The following is a 14,066-nucleotide window of genomic DNA, read 5'->3' on the forward strand; positions in this document are numbered from 1 at the left end:
GCAGGAGTGGCTTCGGGACAAGTCTCTAAATGTCCTTGAGTGGCCCAGCCCGGCCCCGGACTTGAACCCGATCGAACATCTCTGGAGAGACCTGAAAATAGCTGTGCAGCGAAGCTCCCATCCAACCTGACAGAGCTTGAGAGGATCTGCAGAGAAGAATGGGAGAGAAAAAAACAAATACAGGTGTGCCAAGCTTGTAGCGTCATATCAAAGAAGACTTGAGGCTGTAATCGCTGCCAAAGGTGCTTTGACAAAGTTCTGAGTAAAGGGTCTGAATACTTATGTAAATGTGATATCAATTTTTTCTAAAACCCTGTTTTTGATTTGTCATTATGGGTTATTGTGTGTAGATTGATGAGGGAAAACAAACAATTTAATACATTTTAGAATAAGGCTGTAACCTAACAAAATGTGGAAAATGTCAAGGGGTCTGAATACTTCAAAGTAAGCAGGATTTCGAAGGCACTGTAAGTCTCTGGATGAGAGTAAAGAGCAAAGGGTCTGAGTAAAGGGTCTGAATACTTATGTAAATGTGATATTTCCGTTTTTTATTTTTTTGTAAATTAGCTAAAATGTATAAAATCCTGTTTTTGCTTTGTCATTATGTGGTATTGTGTGTAGATTGATGAGGGGAAAAAAGATTTAATCGATTTTAGAATTAGGCTGTAAACTATCAAAATGTGGAAAAAGTCAAGGGGTCTGAATACTTTCCGAATGCACTTTAAATCTTAGATGATTTTGTGTTATGATCCAGACTGTCTGAACTGTTCTTGAGCAGGCGATGATGACTCAGTGGTTTTATGTAACCTCAAGTCCCCTTCCTAAAGTGATGGGGGCTCAATGTAATGATTGACACTTGGCAGATGCAAACGTGGTGTTATGTGACTCTATCAAACTGGGGCCTTAACTGAGCCATGGCATATGGCTGTCAACTCTGAGCTAAAATAATCATTATGCACGTATGATCCAAACACGAGGGGACAGGCTCTCCTATTTCCATAACAGTATCTACACACTGCCATTCTTTATCGATTCTGAAAGGTGGCACTGAGATTGGTTTCAATACCATCAGACCATATAACAGAAATGGTGCACAGCTTTCATTTTACACTCCCCGAAAAAGATATTGCAACAAACTTTCCTCAGACAACATCCAAGTTACTGTATTTTCACGTGATGAAAAAATATAGGAAAACATTTCAAGGAATGATCCACCTGTTCTAGGTCAGATCTATAAAATGTCCAACTGATATGAAAAACCTTGGTATGTTATGTGATAATAAAGTTAGAGTTATGCTGGTAGCCTCAATCATATCAGATTCAGACAGATCTATTCTCAAAGCCCTCTTACACTCTCCCACAGACAACCACCCACAATTCATAGCCTGAAAGGGCACCAGAATAACAAATTATCGACCAACAAGTTTACTAAATCCAAAGTTACAACCAATTGATTGCAGCATTACCGCAAAAATGGAGAAGGCAAGAGGAAGGACGAGAAGGTAGGGAACTTCTTTGTCTGCCATATATTAAAGACAAAAATTTGCTGACAAAGAGTGGCATAAATTGAAACGACAAAAATGTTGACAGCTGCGCCATACAGGTTGCGAACTAGCTGGGAAGAGATTTTCGATGTACCGTTCCATGGTGTATGAACTAAAAAACAAAACAACGCTTGATTCAACACTTTGAAGAGTTGTTCAATTTAAATTAGTATGCAAAATTCTTGCCACCAACAGAATGTTATATACTGTATATGGGGCATACAACAATCTCAGCTCTGGAGATTTTGCTGCAAAGAAAAATAATCATTAGTACTTTTTTGTACTAGTGTTGAATAAAATACTGTTGACAGCGCTGAATAAAAACTTAGACATGAACTCAATCATAAAAAAACAGCTCTTGCTGTATTCTTTGACAGTCTCTCTTTGGTAATGGTTTTAAAAGTAATGAAATCTCACGTAGGCTAGTTTCAAACTTTGCTGTGGCCGGGGTTGTGGAAGCTGTAGCCACTGTGATTCGAGCTATCAGATTGGCCAGCGCAGTAGGCACACTGGATTTAGCCACACATCTCCTGGTCCGCCGGGCAGGTGGAGTTTGTCTTTTCAGACAAATTAAATGGTTCACAATGGGAACACTTTGCCTACCCGGTRCACAGGGCTTCTGAATCAAATGCACCTACCGCCAACAACCCAAAACAAATAAAACATTTAAAGGAGCGCAAGTCTTTATCGTTGGTTTTTCTACAGAAATGTTTGGTGATCGATTAGGAATGCTTTTAAGATCGACCAGTCAACCGCTATCGACCGGTTGGTGACCACTGCTTTAGATGGTGTATCAATACACCCATTCGCTACAAAGATACAGTCGTCCTTCCTAACTCAGTTGCCGGAGAGGAAGGAAACCACTCAGGGATTTCACCATGAGGCCAATGGTGACTTTAAAACAGTTACAGGGTTTAATGGCAGTGATAGGAGAAAACCGAGGATGGATCAGCAACATTGTAGTTACTCCACAATACTAACCTAATTGACAGAGTGAAAAGAAGGAGTCCTGTACAGAAAACAAATATTCCAAAACATCCATCCTGTTTGCAACAAGGCAATAAAGTAATACTGCGAAGAATGTGGCAAAGTAATTAACTTTTTGTCCTGAATACAAAGTGTTATGATTGGGGAAAATCCAATACAACACATTATTGAGTACCACTCTCCATATTTGCAAGCATAGTGGTGGCTGCATCATGTTATGGCTATGCTTCTAATCGTTAAGGACTGGGGGGGTTCAGGAAAAAAAATAAACAGAATGGAACTAAGAACAGGCAAAATCCTAGAGGAAAACCTGGTTCAGTCTGCTTTCCATCAGACACTGGGAGATTAATTAATCTTTCCAGGTGTGGAAAGTGCTTAGAGACTTACCCAGAAAGACTCACAACTGTAATCGATTCCAAAGGTGCTTCTGCAAAGTATTGACTTAGGGGTGTGAATATTACAGTACAATTCAAAAGCTTGGACACATAGTCATTCAAGGGTTTTTCTTTATTTTCTTACTATTTCTACATTGCAGAATAATAGTGAAGACATCAAAACTATGAGAACACATTTGAAATCATGTAGTTACAAATCTAAATATATTTTATATTTGAGATTCCTCAAAGTAGCCACCCTTTTCCTTGATGACAGCTTTGCACACTTTTGACATTCTCTCAACTAACTTCATGAGGTAGTCACCTGGAATGTATTTAAATTAACAGGTGTGCCTTGTTAAAAGTTTATTTGCGGAATTTCTTTCATTCTTAATGTGTTTGCGCCTATCAGTTGTGTTGTGACAAGGTAGGGGTGGTATACAGAAGATAGCCCTATTTGGTAAAAGACCTAGTCCATATTATGGCAAGAACTGTTCAAATAAGCAAAGAGAAACGACAGTCCATCATTACTTTAAGACATGAAGGTCAGTCAATCCGGAAAATGTCAAGAATTTTAAAATATCTTCAAGTGCAGTCGCAAAAACCATCAAGCGCTATGATGAAACTGGCTCTCATGAGGACTGCCACACGAAAGGAAGACCCAGAGTTATCTTTGCTGCAGAGGATACGTTTATTAGAGTTACCAGCCTCAGAAATCGGCAATTAACTGCACCTCAGATTGCAGCCCAATTAAATGCTTCACAGAGTTCAAGTAACAAACACATCTCAACATCAACTGTTCAGAGGAGTCTGCGTGAATCAGGCCTTCATGGTCGAAATGCTGTAAAGAAACCACTAYTAAAGCACCCCAATAATAAGAAGAGACTTGCTTGGGCCAAGAAACATGAGCAATGGACATTAGACTGGTGGAAATCTGTCCTTTGGTCTGATGAGTCCAAATTGGAGATTTGCAAAGAAAAAGCCATATCTCAGATTGGCCAATAAAAATAAAAGATTAAGATGGGCAAAATAACACAGACACTGGACAGAGGAAATCTACCTAGAAGGCCAGCATCCCGGAGTCGCCTCTTCACTGTTGACGTTGAGACTGGTGTTTTGCAGGTATTCTTTAATGAAGCTGCCAGTTGAGAACTTGTGAGGCGTCTGTTTCTCAAACTAGACACTCTAATGTACTTGTCCTCTTGCTCAGTTGTGCACCRGGGCCTCCCACTCCTCTTTCTATTCTGGTTAGAGCCAGTTTGCACTGTTCTGTGAAGGGATTAGTACACAGCGTTGTACGAGATCTTCAGTTTCTTGGCMATTTCTCGCATGGAATAGCCTTCATTTCTCAGAACAAGAATAGACTGACGAGTTTCAGAAAAATTCTTGTTCTGGCCATTTTGAGCCTGTATCGAACCACAAATGCTGATGCTCCAGATACTCAACTAGTCTAAAGAAGACCAGTTTTATGCTTCTTTAATCAGAACAACAGTTTTCAGCTGTGTTAACAGAATTGAAAAGGGTTTTCTTAATGATCAATTAGCCTTTTAAAATGATAACTTGGATTAGCTAACACAACGTGCCATTGGAACACAGGAGTGATGGTTGCTGATAATGGGCCTCTGTACGCCTATGTAGATGTTCCATTTAAAAAATCTGCTGTTTCCAGCTACAATAGTCATTTACAACATTAACAATGTCTACACTGTATTTCTGATCAATTTGCTGTTATTTTAATGGACAAAAATGTGCTTTTCTTTCAAAAACAAGGACATTTCTAAGTGACCACAAACTTTTCAACGGTAGGTGTATATGTAACAAAAAAACTGTAAATACAAAAATGTTTAACAAAGTTACTTTTGTCCTACGAGAGGGGTAGATAGGCCAATAAAAATAAATAAAATAAATCTACCAACAATAACTTTCCCTGGTGTTGCCGCAGTGTAACAAATTCATTGGCACTTTGGTACCACTATTGTAAATCATTATGACAGGTCTGGAGGTGTGGTGTTGAATACAGTACATTTACAGCATACATTGTGTTTGTGGAGTAGAGGCTTGTACGCGCCAAGAAATAAGCAGGATATTTTTGTCATTATATCCCCATCTATCTCTGTGTGGTGGCTGGTGGTTTCGCATAAGGAGTGAACTGGGGGGCTGTGGGACTGGGTTGTCGAAAGGCTTTGGGGAGAAAGGGGGGTAGTATTTGTATTAAAGGACCCTCTACCCTGCTGTTTCCTTGTGGCCCACTCCCAGAGGAGGTTCTCCTTACCGCCTGATCACTACACCACCTGATTGTTAATGAAAAAAGGCCACAGTAGAGCTTCATCACTGTGTAATGCAATATCTGAGAGTAACAGAGTCTGTCCTCACAACGAGGACCCCCACTCCCACAGGGGACCAGGGAGGACAGAGGATACGGGAGGGGAAAGGTCCATCTGGAAAGAAGGATAGTGAAGGGAAGGAGCAAGAGAGAGGGGAAAGAGAGTGAGTGAAAGGGTTGAGATGAGAATGAGAGAGAGTGAGAGGCACTGCAGGGATCAATTACATGGGTTGTGAGTTATCATGTTTGCTGCCCTGGTATGTGGGTTTATTGCAATGGGACATAGTCGGAAGAAACAGGGAGCTTATTAAGCACCAGAGAAGAAGGAAAAAAATTGATGAGTAAACCTGGGGGCTTCCTCTTCTCCTCTCATTCATTTCTGCTTGTCAGGCACTTTCAGTTGCAGACCATTAAAGTGGTGAGCAGGGTAACTTAAAGCAATGATAATTGAGAGGAGAGACTGGCTCGAGACACTTTATACATATCACTATAGAGAGGCTGGACACAGCATTGAATACTGCGCCATGAACTGCAACACTGATGAAACTGATCACAAATCATCATAGCTGACATCTTCTCACACCCATTCAGAAGTTATCACACATCTTCACACTCATTTAAGTGACTGTGAGTATGTACATGACTCACCGCAAATTATCACAGCAGATTAAAACTAATTTAAAATCCGTCACAGTGATGCCACAGACATCATACCGTCTTTCAGTACAGGGCAACACCCCTTATAATTCATCAGACCTCCAGGAAACTCCACTGAGACCACCATCGACTAGGTTGCTCCATAGGTTCATGGACTCATACTGTGGCATTGTACACTCATCATCACAATGACAAATTCATTACCCTGACGCTAACCCCTACAATCTCAGTTGACTCCTTGCTATGGACACTCAAAACAGCTCATCATATGCTTCACTAGCTCAACATCATTCCCCATTGTCCTCCACCATTCCCTCCCTACCCACAATGGACTAGAACCACWMAATTGATACTTAATCAAGCACCTAAAAAACCCAATTTACTTCTGGCATCCAATAATACCATCTCATCGCTGTGTTCCATGCCCTCTACGCTCGGGTGATTCAGCACTGTCTGTGTCTGTATAGCCCCCCCCCCCCCTCCAACGTAATATTAGTTCCCCTTGAGCCCCTGTGTCTGTACAGCAAACAAGGCCCCAAAGCTAGCAGATAGGGATGCATACAGGATTTGTGTGGGAATGTGTTTTTTAATGGCTCCCTTCTGTAGAGTTGGATCATTATCTATGAATCAGCTGATTATTTACCCTCTGGTTATATCACCAGTCACCTGCATCATGGCTGGCACACCCACTGAGGTGCAGGTTATATGGAGGGAGGTCAAAGCTGTACAGGTGGACATGTATACTATCCATATGGAGGGTGTAATTGAAGCCTTGGTTTAATCAAGTCCCTCTCTGACCATCCGCTGATTGCTAATGGCCCAGCCAGGGTACATAAAGGTGTTTAAGGGATGGGACTCACGGTCTGCCAAACCTGGCAAGCTAGAGGCCCCCTTTGGATCTGTGGTTAACCCCACCGACTGCTTACCATTTAATCAATACTCTATTTTCAATGCAGATATAAGGTGTGAGAAATAAATTAGAGGTTTTAACTGGTTGGCGTAGCAGAGTCACACCAGTAGAGCCAACTTGGCTGTTGATGTGYAGCGTAAGCATGAAAAGTCATCACATTTCCTCTGTTATTCCTGTGGAAGTAGGCTAACAGTCATAAAAAGGCAATTAACATTCTAGTCATTTAGCAGATGCTGTTATCCAGTGACTTACAGTGCCTTCGAAATCCTGCTTACTTCGAAGTATTCAGACCCCTTGACATTTTCCAMATTTTGTTAGGTTACAGCCTTATTCTAAAATGTATTACGTTGTTTKTTTCCCCTCATCAATCTACACACAATAACCCATAATGACAAATCAAAAACAAGGTTTTAGAAAAAACTGATTTCACATTTACATAACTATTCAGACCCTTTACTCAGTACTTTGTTGAAGCACCTTTGGCAGCGATTACAGCCTCAAATCTTCTTGGGTATGACGCTACAAGCTTGGCACACCTGTATGGGAGTTTCTCCCATTCTTCTCTGCAGATCCTCTCAAGATCTGTCAGGTTGGATGGGGAGTGTTGCTGCACAGCTATTTTCAGGTTTCTCCAGAGATGTTTGATCGGGTTCAAGTCCGGGCTCTGCCTGGGCCACTCAAGGACATTCGGAGACTTCTCCCGAAGCCTCTCCTGMGTTGTCATGGCTGTGTGCTTAGGGTTGTTGTCCTGTTGGAAGGTGAACCTTTGCCACAGTCTGAGGTCCTGAGTGCTCTGGAGCAGGTTTTTATCAAGGATCTCTCTGTTCTTTGCTCCATTCCTCTTTGCCTCGATCCTGACTAGTCTCCCAGTCCCCGTCCCTGAAAAACATCCTCACAGCATGATGCTGCCACCACCATGCTTCACCATAGGGATGGTGCTAGGTTTCCTCCAGACGTGACACGTGTAGATTGATGAGTAAATATTTATATTTAATCCATTTAAAAATAAGKTTGTAACGTACATTTTGGGGGGAAAAAGTCAAGGGGTCTAAATACTTTCCGAAGGCACTGTATAGTTGGTGCATTCATCTTAAGATAGCTATGTGGGACAACCACGTCACAGTAAGAGCACTATATTTACACAAAAGTATGTGGACAAATTAGTGGATTCGGCTATTTCAGCCACACCCGTTGCTGACAGGTGTATAAAATAGAGCACACAGCCATGCAATCTCCWTGGACAAACATTGGCAGTAGAAAGGCCTTACTGAAGAGCTGTGACTTTCAACATGGCACCGTCATAGGATGTCACCTTTCCAACAAGTCAGTTTGTCAACTTTCTGCTCTGCTAGAGCTGACCCGGGCAACTGTAAGTGCTGTTATTGTGAAGTGGAAACGTCTAGGAGCAACAACGGCTCAGCCGTGAAGTGGTAGGCCACACAAGCTCACAGAACAGGACCGCCGAGTGCTGAAGCGTGTAGTGCGTAAACATTGTCTGTCCTTGGTTGCAGCACTCACTACCGAGTTCCAAACTGCCTCTGGAAGCAATGTCAGCACAATAACTGTTGGTTGGGAGCTTCATGAAATGGGTTTCCATGGCCGAGCTGCCACATACAAACCTAAAATCGCCATGCGCAATATCAAGCGTCGGCTGGAGTGGTGGACTCTGGAGCAGTGGAAATGCATTCTCTGGAGTGATGAATCACACTTCACCATCTGGCAGTCTGACGGACTAATCTGGTTTTAGCAGATGCCAGGAGAACGCTACCTGCCCCAATGCATAGTGCCAACTGTGATGTTTGGTGGATGAGGAATAATGTTCTGGGGCTGTTTTTCATGGTTCGGGGAGGCCCCTTAGTTCCAATGAAGGGAAATCTTAATGCTGCAGCATACAATGACGTTCTAGACAATTCTTTGCTGCCAACTTCGCGGTGACATTTTGGGGAAGGCCCTTTCCTGTTTCAACATGACAATGCCCCCGTGCATACAGCGAGCTCCATACAGCAGCAATTTTTCAACATCTAGTCGAAAACCTTCCCTGAAGAGTGGAGGCTGTTATAGCAGCAAAGGGGAGACCAACTCCATATTAATGCCTATGACTGGAATGAGATGTTTGACGAGCAGGTGTACACATACGCTTCCTGTGTGAGTTAGGGTTGTACGCTACGGATGTTGTAGAGAATTAACTTGCAGGATCAAGTCACTGCTTTGATGTTTGCAGAGAACGACAGGGTGTTGTCCAGGGTCAAGCCAAGGATCTTTGCACTCTGGGAGGGGACACCATTTTCATCCGTGATGGAGAGGTCTTTGAGCAGCTCCGTCTTATCAAGGTTGAGTTTGAGGTATTGGGCCGACATCCAAGCTGAGATATCTTACAGGCACGCAGAAATGCATGTCGCCACCTGGGTGTCAGTAGGAGAAAAGTAGTTCAGTGTTATCCACATAGCAATGATAGAAGAGACCATGTGAGGATATGACGGAGCAAAGTAACTTGGTGTATAGAAAGAAGAGGGTCTATAACCAAGACCTGGGGGACAACAGTAGTCACCCGGTAGGGGCGTCCTGCTAGGTAGGATGCAATCGAAGAATGTGCAGAGCCTGAAACGCCCAGCCCTGAGAGGGTGGAAAGGAGAATCTGATGGTTCACAGTGTCAAAGGCAGCTGATAGGAAGAACAGAGGAGAGAGAGTCAGCTTTGGCAGTGCGGAGAGCCTCCGTGACACAGAAAAGAACAGTCTCTGTTGAGTGACACGTCATAAAGCCTGACTGGTGAGGGTCAAGATGATTGTTCTGAGAGAGAGTTGGTCTCTCAGAGAGAGAATTGGTCAGAGACRGCATGCTCAAGTGTTTTAGAAAGAAAAGAAAGGGATGCCGGTCTGTAGTTTTTGACATTAGAGGAGTTGAGTTTTGGTTTCTTGAGGAGGGGAGCAACTCGGGCCATTTTGATGTCAGAGGGAATGCAGTCATGGTCAGGGATGAGTTGAGGTAAATGAGGAATGGGAGAAGGTCTACAGAGATGGTCTGAAGGAGGGTAAAGGGTCAAGCGGGCAGGTTGTCAGGCCGCCAGACCTCACAAATGCCAGGATTTAATATGCAGAGAGAGGGCAGAAAGAGACCAAGGCGTAGGGTAGTTCTGTGTGAATGGGACCAGTGGACTCAATCGGCTGAGTGAATGAGGAGCGGATGTCATCAACCTTCTTTTCAAAGTTGTCCACAGAGAGGGAGGGGAAGGGGTGGAGGACTAAGGAGGGAGGAGGTAGAAAGGAGTTTCCTAGGGTTAGAGGCAGAAGTTGCAGTCAAGTGGTGGGCGTGTCTGTAAAGCCTACCGGATGAGGAGCGAACAGGTATAGAAAACACATATGAGATCATCTGAAAATAACTAGGTAAGATAGTGTGAGAGAGTGGTGTGRAGCCTTCCACTCTTTCCTTCCTCGAACAACTCCGCAGAACAACTTGGCAATACTATCTTTGTTTCGGCGACGGTCTTAGTTTTGCGATGAGACCAAGACTGAAGTACTAATACTAATTGACTTGCAAGGGTGAAGAGCACACCTCCTGGTACTAATTGCTGATTGCCTAGGAGAGGAGAAACTCTAAGCTTCAGCTGAATCTGGTAATGAATSGTGTGTCTGTTGAACAAGTTGAAGAGACTAAATTACTTGGTGTTACCTTAAATCGTAAACTGTCATGGTCAAAACATATAGTTCCAATGGTTGTAAAGATGGGGAGAGGTCTCTCCATAATAAAGAGATGCTCTGCTTTTTTGACACCACGCTAGTTTTGTCTTATCTTGATTWTTGTCCAGTCATGTGGTCAATTACTACAAAGAAAGACTAGTTAAGCTGCAGCTGGCCCAGAACAGAGCGGCATGTCTTGCTCTTCATTGTAATCAGGGGGCTATTATAAATATATTATACTATGCATGCCAGTCTCTCTTGGCTAAGTGTTGAAGAAAGACTGACTGGATCACTTATTAGTTTTATAAGAAACATTCATGTGTTGAAAATTCWAAATGGTTTGCATAGTCAACTTACACACAGCTCTGACACACRCACTTACCCTACCAGACATGCCACCAGGGGTCTTTTCACAGTCCCCAATCCAGAAGAAATTCAAGAAAGCATACAGTATTATATAGTGCCATTATTTCATGGATTCCCTTCCATCTCATATTGCTCAAATGAACAGCAAACCTGGTTTCAAAAAACAGATAAAGCAAATCCTCACGGCAAATCCCTCCCCCTATTTGACCTAGATATTTTGTGTGCATGTGTTGATTYGTAGGCCATGTTTGCCGTTTTCAAATGTATGTAGTTCTGTCCTTGAGCTGTTATTGTCTATTAATATTCTGTATTATGTCATGCTTCATGACTGCTTTCGAAACAACTAATGGGGATGCTAATAAAATAACAAAAATTCCAAATAACAGGTAGCGGCTACTCTTCCGGGGTCCAAACAGGAAACAAAGCACAACAAATAAAATGCATAAAATACATAGTATACATAATATAATAACATAGTATACATAATATATGATGGCTCCTGCCCTATGAGCTGTTCCAGATCACGCAAGCCAAGAATTTGTGCAAGCCCAACTGCATAACGGGGTGGCAGGTAGCCTAGCAGTTAGAGTGTTGGGCCAGTAACTAAAAGGTTGGTGGATCGAATCCCCGAACTGACAAGGTAAAAATCTGTAAGAATAAGAAWTTGTTCTTAACTGTCTTGCCTATAAAAATAAATAATACAGTGGAAATTACAATACAAAATATTWAAAAATGGCTCTCTCTTCACAGTCCCTGTTGTGCTGTAAGGTGTTCTTTTATCAGTTTTTTTATCTGGTTGTATTGCTAGTTTGAGTTACCTGGGGTGGCAGAGAGTTCCATGTAGTCATGGCTCTTTAATACTCTGTGTCTCCCAGCCTCTGGTCTGGACCTGGGGACTGTGAAGAGACCTCTGATTGYATGTCTTGTGTTGTACTGATGAGTGTCTGAACTGTGTGCCGACTGCTTGAACAGACAGTTTGGTTACCTTCAACACATCAACACCTCGCACAAAGACCAATAGTGATGCAGTCAATCTCTGCTCAACTTTGTGCCAGGAGAGACTGACATGCATGTTACTGACATTCGCCCTCTGTGTACATCTAAGTGCAATACGTGCTGCTCTGTTCTGGACCAACTGCAATTTACTTATGTTCCTCTTTGCCGCACTTGACCACACAACTGAGCAGGAGTCCAGGTGCGACAAAATTRGGGCCTGTAGGACCTGTCTGGTCGACTGAGATGTCAAGAAAGCGGCGCAACTGAATAAAGCCACTGATTACCAAAACAACAACAGTCACAATTTGCCCTGCCCCTTAATCCTGGTTGGTGTGTCAACAATCATCTGCAAGTCATGAGCTAGCCACAAGACAGTACTAGACAACAACAGATAAAGACAAATATAAAGATGACAAAGATTTTTGGCACATCCATTATACATAGCAATCTCTCAAGAGGGAACATTCCCAAAATATTATGCCTTGTTTTCTTGTCCTGTGGATTGGAGGAGGAAGAGGTCATTACTCGACCTAGAGCCCCGTGGTAATTGCAATTAGGAAGGGGGTTGGAGGAAACAGGCGACATGATAATCAATTTGAGGCTGTATCGGTAACAAGAGCTGCTGGGGGGCTCCAGCTCCCTATGAAGAGACCAGATGGCCCCAGCCCTGTGTGGGCCTGTAAGGGGGGAAGGGGAGAGACAATGGGAGGGAGGGGAGCATGTGCAGGAAGGGATGTATGGGGCAAACACTTTTAGCTGGATAGAGGATTTTTGTGTGTGTGTGTGTGTGTGTGTGTGTATGTGTGTGTATGTGGTGCGTGTGAATGTGTTTGCCTGAGAGACGATGCCATCTGCCAGCAACGCACTCGGGGTTCAGCAGATGTGTTCTCTGACACTAGGGGTGCAGCAGAGAGGGATGTGGAGAGGGTCCTGACACACCGCAGTCTACCTCTGTGGGAGAGAGGAGACAGACGGCTGAGTGACTGGACAGCTGCATGGCACATGACACCCACATACGCACATACACACCCGACCACAAATGCAAACACACACTGACTCTCTTGTACCGGCTCTATGAACACTCACTTTTGATTAGAAATTTGATTTGTTACTTTATTGTGTAACTATTTCCTTTTTTTAATGCACATTTTTCTTACTTTTTAACTCTGCATTGTTGGGAGAGGGCTCGTAAGTAAGCATTCCACGGTAAAGTCTACACCTGTTGTATTCAGCGCATGTGACAAATAAAATTTGATTTGATTTGASACACACAGATACAGGTCCACACATGCTAATACAGTATAAACACTCACATGCTCACACAGACAAACATAACTCAGAACTCTGTTTTTTTCCATTGGACCCTGAGGGTAAAGGCCCTTTTAGGGACACAGGAGGGGGAGGATGTCTGGTCAGGTTTGTCCTCATTTGGCTACTGTCCTATTATTGGTGTTAGACAGACTGACTGACTTCAGGGCCAGCAGATGACAGGAGAGGCATCTCCCAGGCAGCTGTAGAGTACTTCTCTCTAGACAGAATTGATGTGTCTGGTCATTGAGCAGAGTAGAGCAGAGCAGCACAGACAGACTGAGTGAAGGAGAACTTCCAGATCTCAGTGAAAGGTCACAGTGAACCCCAGCTGGCCAGACCGGCCCGGCCAGTCATCTGGGATTGGCCGCAGGGACCAGCGGGTACCCTGAATGCACATCTACAACCTTTAGAGAAGGCACTTCCTGTCTACAGCACCAGAAACAGTGTGTTAGTGTCTTCACTGTGAAGGGTGTGTGTGGCAGGGGTACTCTACTCTTCACAGACTTTAGTGTCTATCAGTTGTCTCTCTTTCCTGGGGCTAAGGTTTTACATTGAAATCAAAGTGTGAGAGAGTCAGTCTTATTCCCTCTTTGTTTATGGGTGTTGCTGCTGGTGGCAAGCACATGCAAGCTTAAAAACGAATAGACACTGTGGACATGAGTGACACCACCTGTAGCACAGTGTACGACCCACCCAGTGTCCTCATCCAGACAAGTGTTGAATCTTGTTAACACTATTTTCTGTGTTAACTATTTTCAAGCCGGCTTCCACCAACCAACTGCTCCCATTTTTTATTGCCGAAAAATGCTGTTGTTGCACCATTTTCCCAAAAATCTCTTGAAATGTTAATTAATGAGGGATCTGTAAGAAAGCTGCCAATTAGTGAGACCTGACAGATGAGCAGGCCGTGGTGCCGGATGCT

The 14,066-nt window shown here is 43.3% G+C and overlaps 1 protein-coding gene across 1 annotated transcript in view; it reads left to right on the forward strand.

Annotated features, from left to right (window-relative positions):
* The window catches only part of gfra1a (gdnf family receptor alpha 1a), a 110,434-nt gene that overhangs the window by 63,521 nt on the left and 32,847 nt on the right, over positions 1 to 14,066 (forward strand). The gene's annotated exons all lie outside the window — the stretch shown is intronic.

Source organism: Salvelinus sp. IW2-2015, linkage group LG18, assembly GCF_002910315.2.
Source record: "Salvelinus sp. IW2-2015 linkage group LG18, ASM291031v2, whole genome shotgun sequence".
Lineage (NCBI taxonomy): Eukaryota > Metazoa > Chordata > Actinopteri > Salmoniformes > Salmonidae > Salvelinus > Salvelinus sp. IW2-2015.